Here is a 10,446-nt window from a genome sequence, read left to right as displayed (position 1 = left end):
ATAGCGGTAAATACAAAGGTAAAAAAAAGAGCGATATTATAAAACTAAATAAATATTCCAAAGAAGTCCTCCCTATGCAGTTTCTGCTGTGACCTCTATATCTTTATTTATTTATTTAAAATACTATCAGGGTCATGAGGCATTGCAGAGGAGAGTGGTTATACATAGTAATTCAAGAAAACAAAACAATAAGAGCGTAATTTGACAAAACATTGTTGATTATACAATTTTAGCTAATACATGCGATATTTATATAGACGGTTGTCGTATGGAGCCAGGCACACTATTGTGCTCTCGACTATCCATGAAATGGACTAGCAAGACCTCCAACAAAGGCTCAGCCCTCTACATACTCATTTTATATGTTATGTATGCATGTAGATACCTAACCCACGACAACCGAGTACTTGATTTTCCTGCGAGACATCGATCGGCGCAGAACTTCTTCAAGAAGGAGGAAACGACCACCGTTACTGCTTCTTGAGCCTAGCTTCTAGGCGCACTTAAAAGCCGTTGCACGCGTTCTTGTCCTAGTGTATTCGAACGGTAGATTGAGTACTGCCGCGAATTTCTCCGTGACTTGGCAGCGCAATGCAATGGAGCACCTCCTTCAGATCCGCATAGATCAGTTTATTTCCCGTCAAAACACCCGTTGCCCATGACAAATTAGTTGCTGCCAATGATGCTTACTATACATGGTCTGCGCACGTTAATTTCGAGAAGGATTCGTTTGGCTGAACCGAGCGCTTTCCGAAGTGGTTATTTTATTTATTTCTTAAACGTATCAGGCCATCCAGAAAGAGCTTCTCGTCTTTGGTGAAATTATTTACAAAGATCAAAACTATTTGGAAGATCTTATTTTATTAATTCGGGTCTTTCTAATTGCAGGCACCACGTCTTACCTCTCTCCGCGCTGTGCAGAGTTTTGCTTTCTTCTAAATATTTTATCTTTCTAGTCCGAACTAGCCTTAGCTGTGTTTCCATTTCACTAAATGTCAGCACGTGCACATTTCCTGTTTACATACCCACTCATGCCTCCTCCTTCTCTCTCGTACGAGCCCGAGATAATCGCTCAGGTTAATTTCTTATAGAGGTACATACAGTGTCTTTCATTTGGTGATTTTGTATGTCGCTTAAAAGGAGTCGCGCATCGGGTTTTCTGCACCGTGTCACCCAGAACGTATGCATGCTTAACATGTGCCCTACTCTAGAGTTGGGCTGCCTCCTCTTTTTCAGAATGTGAAGCCTATCGGCTACGTCCTCTTGTACTCCTCAAAAGTTAGTAATCCTTCTGGCTACCTTGCTTATGCTAGTCTCATATGGCACATAATGCGTTACGTTAAGAGTCTCTTGTTCGTTTAGGCGTCCGACTTCAGTAGTTTGCCATTCAGGCCTTCCTAGAATTCTGAACGATCATGCATGTTTCCTTAACGATGTGTATTTCTTCTCCAGACTTCTTTTTCCGGTTACATTTTTCTAGCCTCGGGAGGTCGCAGGTGGCCGTAGTTTAGTCGACTATTGCATTTACAGGTTTTCATGGAGTGCTTTATCGCAAACAATGAATCCTTAAAATAACACCAAGGCGTCATTATTGTCGATTCCAGGAATATGAAGAACGCGTGGAATGCGAATTTGCCGTCAATCCGAAGTGACTGAGCAGTTTTTTCGCTAGGATTTCTTCTATTCTTTTCTGCCATTAGAGACCAAGATGATCACTCTAAGCCACGTCTGAGCTTTGCAATTATTCTCACACGTTTATTCATTTTTCTCCTTTCCTAGAGCAGTTTCGCTTAAGCTTTACTTCCGAAATTCGCGGCTCTTTCTGTGAGTGAAACAAAAAATGTACTCTGTTACGGTGCTACTGCATTGAGCTATATACAGCAGCCATGGTTTATACTTGGCTGTGATAAATGTTATAACTTTTGCTTCTCTTAAAGGATACCACACGGCAGAGTGCCTATCACACTGTCGCTTTAGCGCGATTTCGTCAGAGACGCCGTTCATAAGATATGACGTCGGCATTGTAAAAAGAAAAATTATGGACAGGTGGTAGTTTTCAGGTGACCTGGCCGTGCACTGACGTTGTCGTTTGGATGACGTCATGGGACCATGGTCGAGTTTGGCAAGCGCCTTCGGGATTCTCCTTTGAGAAGGGAGGTAATCCACCCATCCAGGATCCCGAATCAGACACGCTGCGCTTATAACGGGGATTCATATCTAGGTCGGTTAGTCTTTCGCATTATATAATATCTTCCATGCAAATGAGTATGCGTCGTATATTAGGAACGCAAATGAGAGACTACAGATTAAGCGAATGATAAAGAGAATGGCCTCAAGCGACGATGCGCAAGGGGAGCCCACCATTAAGTGCAGGTGTTCTTATTGAACTTCCTACAGATGACACATACCAAAAAAGGGTGATGGCTAAGAATCGGGGAGCAGAAAGCGTTTTCCTTGTGTATATACATACTGTAAGACCTGTGAAAAAGCAGAAAGAAGAAGAAAATGGAGACTTCGCGCGCGGATAACGATGAAGTTGTGAAGACGCCAAAGCGGACGAAGCTCGAGCTGTAGCTATGAACGCTGGCCTTCGTAGCTGCTACGATACGATAAATACATTGCTGTGCAAACTACCTAAATCCCTTCATTACACTTGGTGGAGGTGTCGCCTGTTCCCAACCTGGAGCTGTGAAGTCGCACCTTGCCCGGCTCTACCATCATAACAGACGCCGCGACCCAGTCTGGCCCGCTTGTTCCCAGCGCTGTCATCTGTTCGGGGCCAGTGCGGCAGCGCGACCCACCCATCTTCAGCCGCACGGACGACACCGACGTAGAGGACTCGCTGACATCATACGAGCGTGTGAGTGCCTATAATAAGTGGGACGACTACGTTAAGCTCAACAACGTCATCTTCCATTTAAATGATATCGCCAGCTTGTGGTTCCGAAACCCCGATCCTGATATTTCAATCTGGGCAGCACTCAAAACTAGTCTCACGGAGGTTTTCGGCCATCCCGCTATTCGGAAACTTCGCGCCGAACAACGGTTGAGTTCTCGCGTTATTGTCGACCTGTGTAAACTTCTTCATCTATCTATGGCTGAATCGCAGAATATCAAGCATGTCCTCGAAGGAATTGAAGAGGACGCATACCACATGCTCGTCGCCAAATCCCCGAACTATGACGTCATCTCTTTATGTCAGACTTGTGACGATTAGCGCCAACAGCATCTCATGACGCGCCGTACAATTTTCTCGGATGAAGCACTATCGACATTGGATCTTCCCGGTACTCCTCGGGATCACCCAGCGCTTCTCCTGCAAATAAAACAGTTTGTGCGGGAAGAGGTGGCTCGACAGTTCTCCTTGGTTACCTGCCGGCCCGACTCTTCATCTCTGTTGCCTCCTCTTTACCGAGATCCTACCAAGTACTTACCCACTCCCTATGGTCGCCGCTCCGCTGAAGTACGCCAAAATCGCAAGCCGCCTACCGCTTCACCCGCCACGCCAACATACGCGCCCCCGAACCACATCTTCAATCGTCGGCCGCCCGTGCCTCCAGTGCCACCTACGCAGCCTGCTCGGCCTCGCATCGGTCCCCGCAATCCAAATCCGTGGCGCACACAAGATAACCGCCTAATACGCTACGTCTGCGATGTAGCTGGCCATGTGGAACGGTGGAGCCGTGCACGTGGATCCCGTTTTTATGACTACGGACGCGCTTCAGCGTTCGACGTACCTTTGTCCGAACCTGAATCCGGTCGTCCGCATTCACATCACTCTCCGTCACGTTCCGATTCATATACCCACCGATCGCCATGTAACTGCCGTCGGTCCCGCTCTCCTATGACCCGCCGATCACCACCCCTTTAGCCGGAAAACTAGGCTCCGCCGTTCCGGAGGCAAGAACTGCGCATTCAGTAACTGTCAAGCCCTGTAAACATTATTGAGGTTTTCGTCGAAGGCGTTGATGCGCTTGTTGACCCAGGTTCGGCGGTGTCCGTGATTTGTTGCAACCTATGGGGGTTAATTCTCGCAAGAATGCGCCACGGGAGGCTAGACGCTACAGTCACCTTCTAGCCCCGACGTGCAGCCCTAACAGACAGAGCTGTGACCCCCAACCCGTGGTGCAAGAAGTCGCCACTGCGGCGGGTTCGGGCCAGACGGAACAAACACGAGTTGCGCACTCGAACAAACTTTAATTTGCCCGAGCAGCTGTACACGGCAAATCAACAGCACACAAATACAACCGCCGTGTAGCGAGCGAACGCCGCGTACAGGTATGAAATCAAACCACCTAATGAGGAAGCACGCGCAGTGAGGTGAGAGGAAGAGTCTGCTCACCTGCGCGGCTTTGAGCTCACATCCCGTTGCGGTAAGTGCGTACGGTGAGTGGGCGATTCTCGGTGACGGCGGTGGTCTCCTCGGCGGAAATCATGAACAGCGCCCATGCGCGCCCAACCACCGAAGAACCCCGAGCAAGTTGCTACAGTCGGGCTCCTCGACACGGAGCGGAAGAGGAGGTCTCTTGGTTACACCGGCAGGAAAGAGGGAAGCCCACGGCAGCGTCGCCGCAGGGCCCGGGAGGCGGCGGGGGGTGGCCAGCATGCCCTCTCCTCCGCCAACCTCTCTACCAGCGTGCGTAATCATTCGTGTTATTACGCGCAGCCGTTATAATGGAGGCAGGGGATTGTGAATCCCCACAAACCTTTGCCGCAAACTTAGAAAAGTGACGACGCCGATCCCCGATATGTCATTGCGAACCGCGAGCGTCGAAAAGACTCAACTACTTGCAGCGTGCACCGCACGGCTCATCATACAAGGCCTCTCCTACATTATTGAATTCATCGTTCTCGCTCACTCTTCTCATGAAATCATAATCGGATGGGACTTTTTGTCCAAGAATCATATCATTATAGACTGCGCGCATGCTCACATCGATTTATTGCCGCTTTGCGTCACTCTCGTAGACACAACTCCTGCTCCAGCTGCGCCCATCTTCGCTGCCGAAAACATCGCTGTCTCTGCTTCCTCTTCTGTTCTTGTGCTCGTGAAATGTAACGCCATCACTGACGCTACTGTAATGTGCGCACTTTCCGTCCGTTGCGCTGATCGCAAATATGTGCTGCTCTCGCATGCCGTACTTACAATTTCTAGTGGTATTAGCGCTCTCTACGTCGCCAACCCGTTGCCTTTTCCAACGACTTCAATGAGAATCGCTTGGCACTGTAGATATCATTGATCCCGCCGACGCCTCCATCGTTATTGCAGACCCCATAGCGCATAACATTACCGCCCTCACCGCTCCCACTGGAGTCACTGACACGACCACATTTGACTTTTTCGGCCGTTCTCTCGACGCATCTTTACCGCCTACCCAGCAGGACCAGTTCTTCGCCTTGCTTCAAAGATTCCTTGCTTCCTTCGACCCTCAACAAACTTTGATGGGACTTACAACAGAGGTTCGCCATCATATCGACACCGGCCTCTACGCACCACTGCGCCAGCGCCGCTACCGAGTCTCAGCCGCTGAACGCCGCGTCATCGATGACCAGGTGAGTGACATGCTCGAGCGCAGAGTGATCCAGCCTTCTCACAGCCCGTGGGTTTCACCCGTCGTGCTAATAAAGGAAAATGATGGCTCCATTCGGTTCTGCGTCGACTGCCGTCGGCTGAACAAGATTACTCGAAAGGACGTTTATCCCCTCCAACGCATCGACGACACCCTTGACTGTTTACAGGGAGCTGAGTACATTTCTTTGCTGGACATCCGCTCTAGTCATTGGCAGGTGAGAATGGCTGAAGGCGACCGCCAGAAACCCGCATTTATAATGCTAGATGGTCTATATGAATTTAATGTCATGCCTCTTGGTTTCTGCAACGATTCAGACACATTTGAGCGCATGATGGACAACATCCTCCGCGGGCTGAAATAGCAGATATGTCTCTGCTACCTAGATGATGTTGTCATCTTCTCGAAGGACTTTCTATCTCATCTTTTTCGCCTCGAGAGTGCTTTTCGATGTCTGAGTGACGCAGGCTTATAACTAAACTTAAAGAGGTGTCGGTTTGGTGCTTGACAGCTGGTGATACTCACACACGTCGTGTCCAAGGACGAAGTCCTGCCGGACTCTGTGAAACATCATGCAGTGGCGGAATTTCCCAGGCCCACCTTACTGAAAGAACTGCGCACCTTTATACGGCTTTGCTCGTATTTTCGCCGCTTCGTCAGAAATTTTGCAGAAAATATTGCCTCCGTGACGCAGCTTATTGCTGGAAGCCCCAACTTCTCTGCCTGGTCACCTGAATGGGACAAAGCTTTCACTACGCTCCGCCGACTTCTGGCATCCCCACCGATCCCACGTCACTTCAAACCGTGCGCTTCTACCGAGCTCCACACGGACGCCAGCGGCATCGGTATCGGTGCCGTCCTCGCTCAGCGCAAACCCGGTTTCCCTGAGTACGTCTTAGATTACGCCAGTCGTGCCCTGATCAAAGCAGAGACCAACTCTACAGTAACAGAAAAAGATTGTCTGACGAATGTTTCGGCCATCACTAAATTTCGTCCTTACTTATATGGTCGGCCATTCGATGTCACCACCGATCACCATGCTCTCTGCTGGCTGTCATCCCTCAAAGATTCTTCCAGCCGCTTCGCCCGCAGGGCTCTAGCTTCGTTTACCAGACTATGACATTCATGTGCTTTATCGCTCTGGTCGCAAGCACCGCTTCGCAGATGCCCTTTCACGCTCCCTTGCGACCTCTGACCCTGAACCACATGCTCTCGCCGGCCTCACCCCTTTCTCCCTTGAGACCAGGGATATGGCATTTGAGCAGCGCAGAGCACCCCGGATTGTTTTAGTCGTGAACGCTCTGGCCAACCAATCACAGTGCCTCACTTCTCGAGCTCTCCGACGTCAAGCCCATCACTTTACTATCCGTGACAACCTACTTTACCGCAGAAACTACCTCGTGGATGGCCGAAGATGGCTGCTCGTTATTCCATGAAATCTCTGATCAGTCACTTGCGCGAGCTGTCACGATGATCCACAGTGCGCCTATCCTAGATTCCTGAGAGCATTTATTCGCCTACGTCATCGCTACTACTGGCAGAGCATGTATCGTTTTGTTCGCCAGTATGTCCGCTCTTGTATCAACCGCCAGCATCGCAAGAACCCACCACTCCCTCCATCTCCACTGCAGCGTCTACAGTGTCCACTTCGGCCATTTGGACGTGTTGGAATCGAACTTTGCGGGCCTCTTCCCTGCTCTTCCGTCGGCAACAGGTCTATCATTGTTGCCATCGACCACCTCACCAGACATGCCTAAACTGCTGTTTTACCAGCGGCAACTGCTCGTGACGTCGCTGCTTTCATCCTTGAGAACCTCATCCTACGTCACGGTGCGCCACAGGAATTACTTAGTGACCGTGATCGCGTATTTTTGTCAGATGTCGTAGAAGCCCTTCTTCAGTCGTGTAGTGTTCATCGTACGACGTCTTCCTACCATCCCCAGACAAATTAAATGGTCGAACGATTTAATCGGATCCTCGGAGACATAATGGCTATGCATGTTTCTTCCACCCACTCAAATTGGGACCGTGTGTTACCTTCATAACCTACGCCTACAATTCTTTTACGCAAGCCACTACCGGTTTCTCGTCTTATTTACTTCTGTACGGCCGGGAGCCTTCTTGCACAATGGACACGATCCTACCCTACCGTCCCGACGTCTCCGAATTCACACCTATTTCTCAAGACGCTGCCTATGCCGAACAGTGCCATCAGATCGCATGTCAAATCAAAGCTCGAAACCAGTACCACCAGAAAATCAACCGCGCCGGTTCCTCATGCCTGTCGCCTGCTTATCGTGCAGACCCGTTGGTGCGGCTATGGGTGCCCTCTTCTACTTCAGGCCAGTCGCCCAAGTTTCTGAGTCGATACCAAGGACCCTATCGTGTGCTTAAGCAAACTTTTCCGGTTAATTACCTTATCAATCCCCTCACGCCGTCAACAGACCACCGCCGACTAGGACGTGAAATTGTCTACATTGACCGCCTCAAACCGTACTATCACCCTGCCATCGTGGCCTCCGCTTAATCCGCCAGGATGGCGTTTTTTCATTGATAGAGTATTGTAAGAGAGAGGCCTGACCTGTGAAAAAGCACAAAGAGGAAAACAGAGACGTCGCGCGCCAAAGATGATGAAATTGTGAAGACGAGAAAGCGGATGAAGCTCGAGCTGTCACTGTGAACACCAGCCTTCGTAACTGCAACACTAAAATAAATATATTGTTGTGCAAATTATCTAAACCGCTTCATTACAATGCATTTTTCACGAAGCATCATTTTCTTCTTATTTTTAAATGATTTCTGTACTTGGCTTTTCTTTCAGCGCGGTGATCGCTGCTGCTGATGATAATGATGGACTTATCTGTATGGCGCAAGGGCATCTAAGGCCAAAGAACACCAAACACAAGGCGAAGTGTCAACTCGAGTCAATAAAATGTCCTAGTTGTGATGTTTAATCATGTATTTAAAAACAGGGGAGTATACGGCCTAAAATCACTTTCGCAGTGTACAATCTAACAACAGTGGTGTATAGGGCCTAAACCATTGATTCACGCTGTGATGTGGTCTGAGTAAAAATTAAGAGGAGACATGTACGTGTTAAAAGGCTATGCTGCCTCAGCAACAATTTCTTTAAAAGAAAGCCATCTAAGTAAAGGGAACGGGCTGAGGCCCACGCTGATAAACAATTTCATATAAAAAGCCTACCTTTATTAAGTATTTAAATACTTTTTCTAGAGGGAACATTAGATTGTCACCAAGAAAGATGGATGGATGTGTGGGTATTTGTTTCTTGTGCTATTCGAGAAAATGACGTCTCCTTTTCTGTTCAAGTCTCGGACATTCAATTAAAACATAGATACTATTAGCCGGTCACCGCATCTCGAACAATATGTGGTGCAGGAGAGTTGGTTAAAAGGCATGAATGTGTTGCATATGTGTGACCTATTATCAGCCTGCACAGAGCTACGTCTTTGAATCTGTCTCGTTTTTCTGTAGTGTACCTGCCCATCCCAGGTTTTATTGTGTGTATTTTATTCTCAGTTGCATGTGTACCATTTCTCGTGCCATTATTGTTGAATAATGTTTTTAATGTGTGGCTTGAGGCCCTGATATGTTATTTTGTCAATGTATGTAGTGTTTTGAAGGGAAGCTGATACAACAAGCCTATCAGCTGCCTTGTTACCTAGTTAACAACGGTGGCCTGGCACCCAACACCGTGTAATTTTAAGTTCTAGTTTATGGGCAAACACAAGAGTGTTATAAAGAGAATTCAGGACTGGGTTTTATGATGCGATTTCCAAGGCGATAGGAACGTTAAAACACTGAGGGAGTCTGTGTAGATGACTGATGTCTGTATTTTCTTTTCTATAATGTGTCTCACAGCTAACCGGATACCATGGCATTCAGCGGTAAATATATTGGTATGTCTGTTCAGTGTGTTTGACTGTGAAAACTGTGGTCCATGTGCTGCACAGGAGACTTGAGCAGACTTTGAAGCATCAGTATAATACTCATTGCATATGTACTTTGCCTGAAGTGACATGAAGTGCTGCTGTATGGCAATAGGGGACAAATGTTTCCCAACTTCAAGCAACGATAGGTCACAATTAACATAGTGTATTTCCGAAGGAGGAATTAAGCATTTTATGGAAGTTGTATGAAGACTGGTAATCAGAACATCCAGATGTTCAATATGCGTCGCAACTCTGATTGGATATGGTGGCGTTAGAGGTGGTTTTCTTGAGAAAAGTGCCGTGCTAGTTGTGTCAAGCAGGAGCCGGCGACATGAATGATTCAGTTGGCATAGTACTTTCATAGCATAAGTTGCACAAGTAAATTCTCTTCTTCGTTGCAGTGACCATCGGTTCGCCTCGACATAAAGGCTAGCAATTAGGCTAGTTTGAAAAGCGCCCGTGGCGAGGCGGAGGACGAGGTGGTGCACAGGATCGAGCAATTTTGGAGCAGAGGATGATGCTGAACTATAGACCATCGAGCCATAGTCAATGCATGATAGAACTACACTATTCAGAAGCCAGTCTTGGTCTGTGCCCCATGACCGGTGAGACAGAATGTTTAGCAGATTCACTGCTTTGAGACACTTCAGTCGCAACTGTTTTATGTGGGCAATGAAGGAAAGATTTTGTCAACAACTACGCCAAGAAATTAATATACGTGCCTTTTTAAAGGCAAGGCTCTGACCATTCAGTGTGATGTTGGGGTCAGGTCTGATGCCACGCTGCTTAGAGAAAATTACACAAACACTCTTTTCAGAGTCAAATTTGAACCCATTGTCATCAGCCCACTTAGAGAATTTATTGACACCTAGCTGAATCTCTCGTTCACAGATAGCCAAGTTGCAAGATTTGAAGCTTATCTG

The 10,446-nt window shown here is 48.0% G+C and overlaps 1 pseudogene; it reads left to right on the top strand.

Moving 5' to 3' along the window:
* Positions 1 to 2,109: 2,109 nt before the first annotated feature.
* The window catches only part of LOC146201626 (uncharacterized), a 115,910-nt pseudogene continuing 107,573 nt past the window's right edge, over positions 2,110 to 10,446 (top strand).

This window comes from Amblyomma maculatum, chromosome 1 (genome assembly GCF_055883805.1).
Source record: "Amblyomma maculatum isolate TAMU_Amacu chromosome 1, ASM5588380v1, whole genome shotgun sequence".
Lineage (NCBI taxonomy): Eukaryota > Metazoa > Arthropoda > Arachnida > Ixodida > Ixodidae > Amblyomma > Amblyomma maculatum.
The sequence above is the reverse complement of the archived record's forward strand: the minus strand, read 5'-3'. Positions and strand labels throughout refer to the sequence as shown.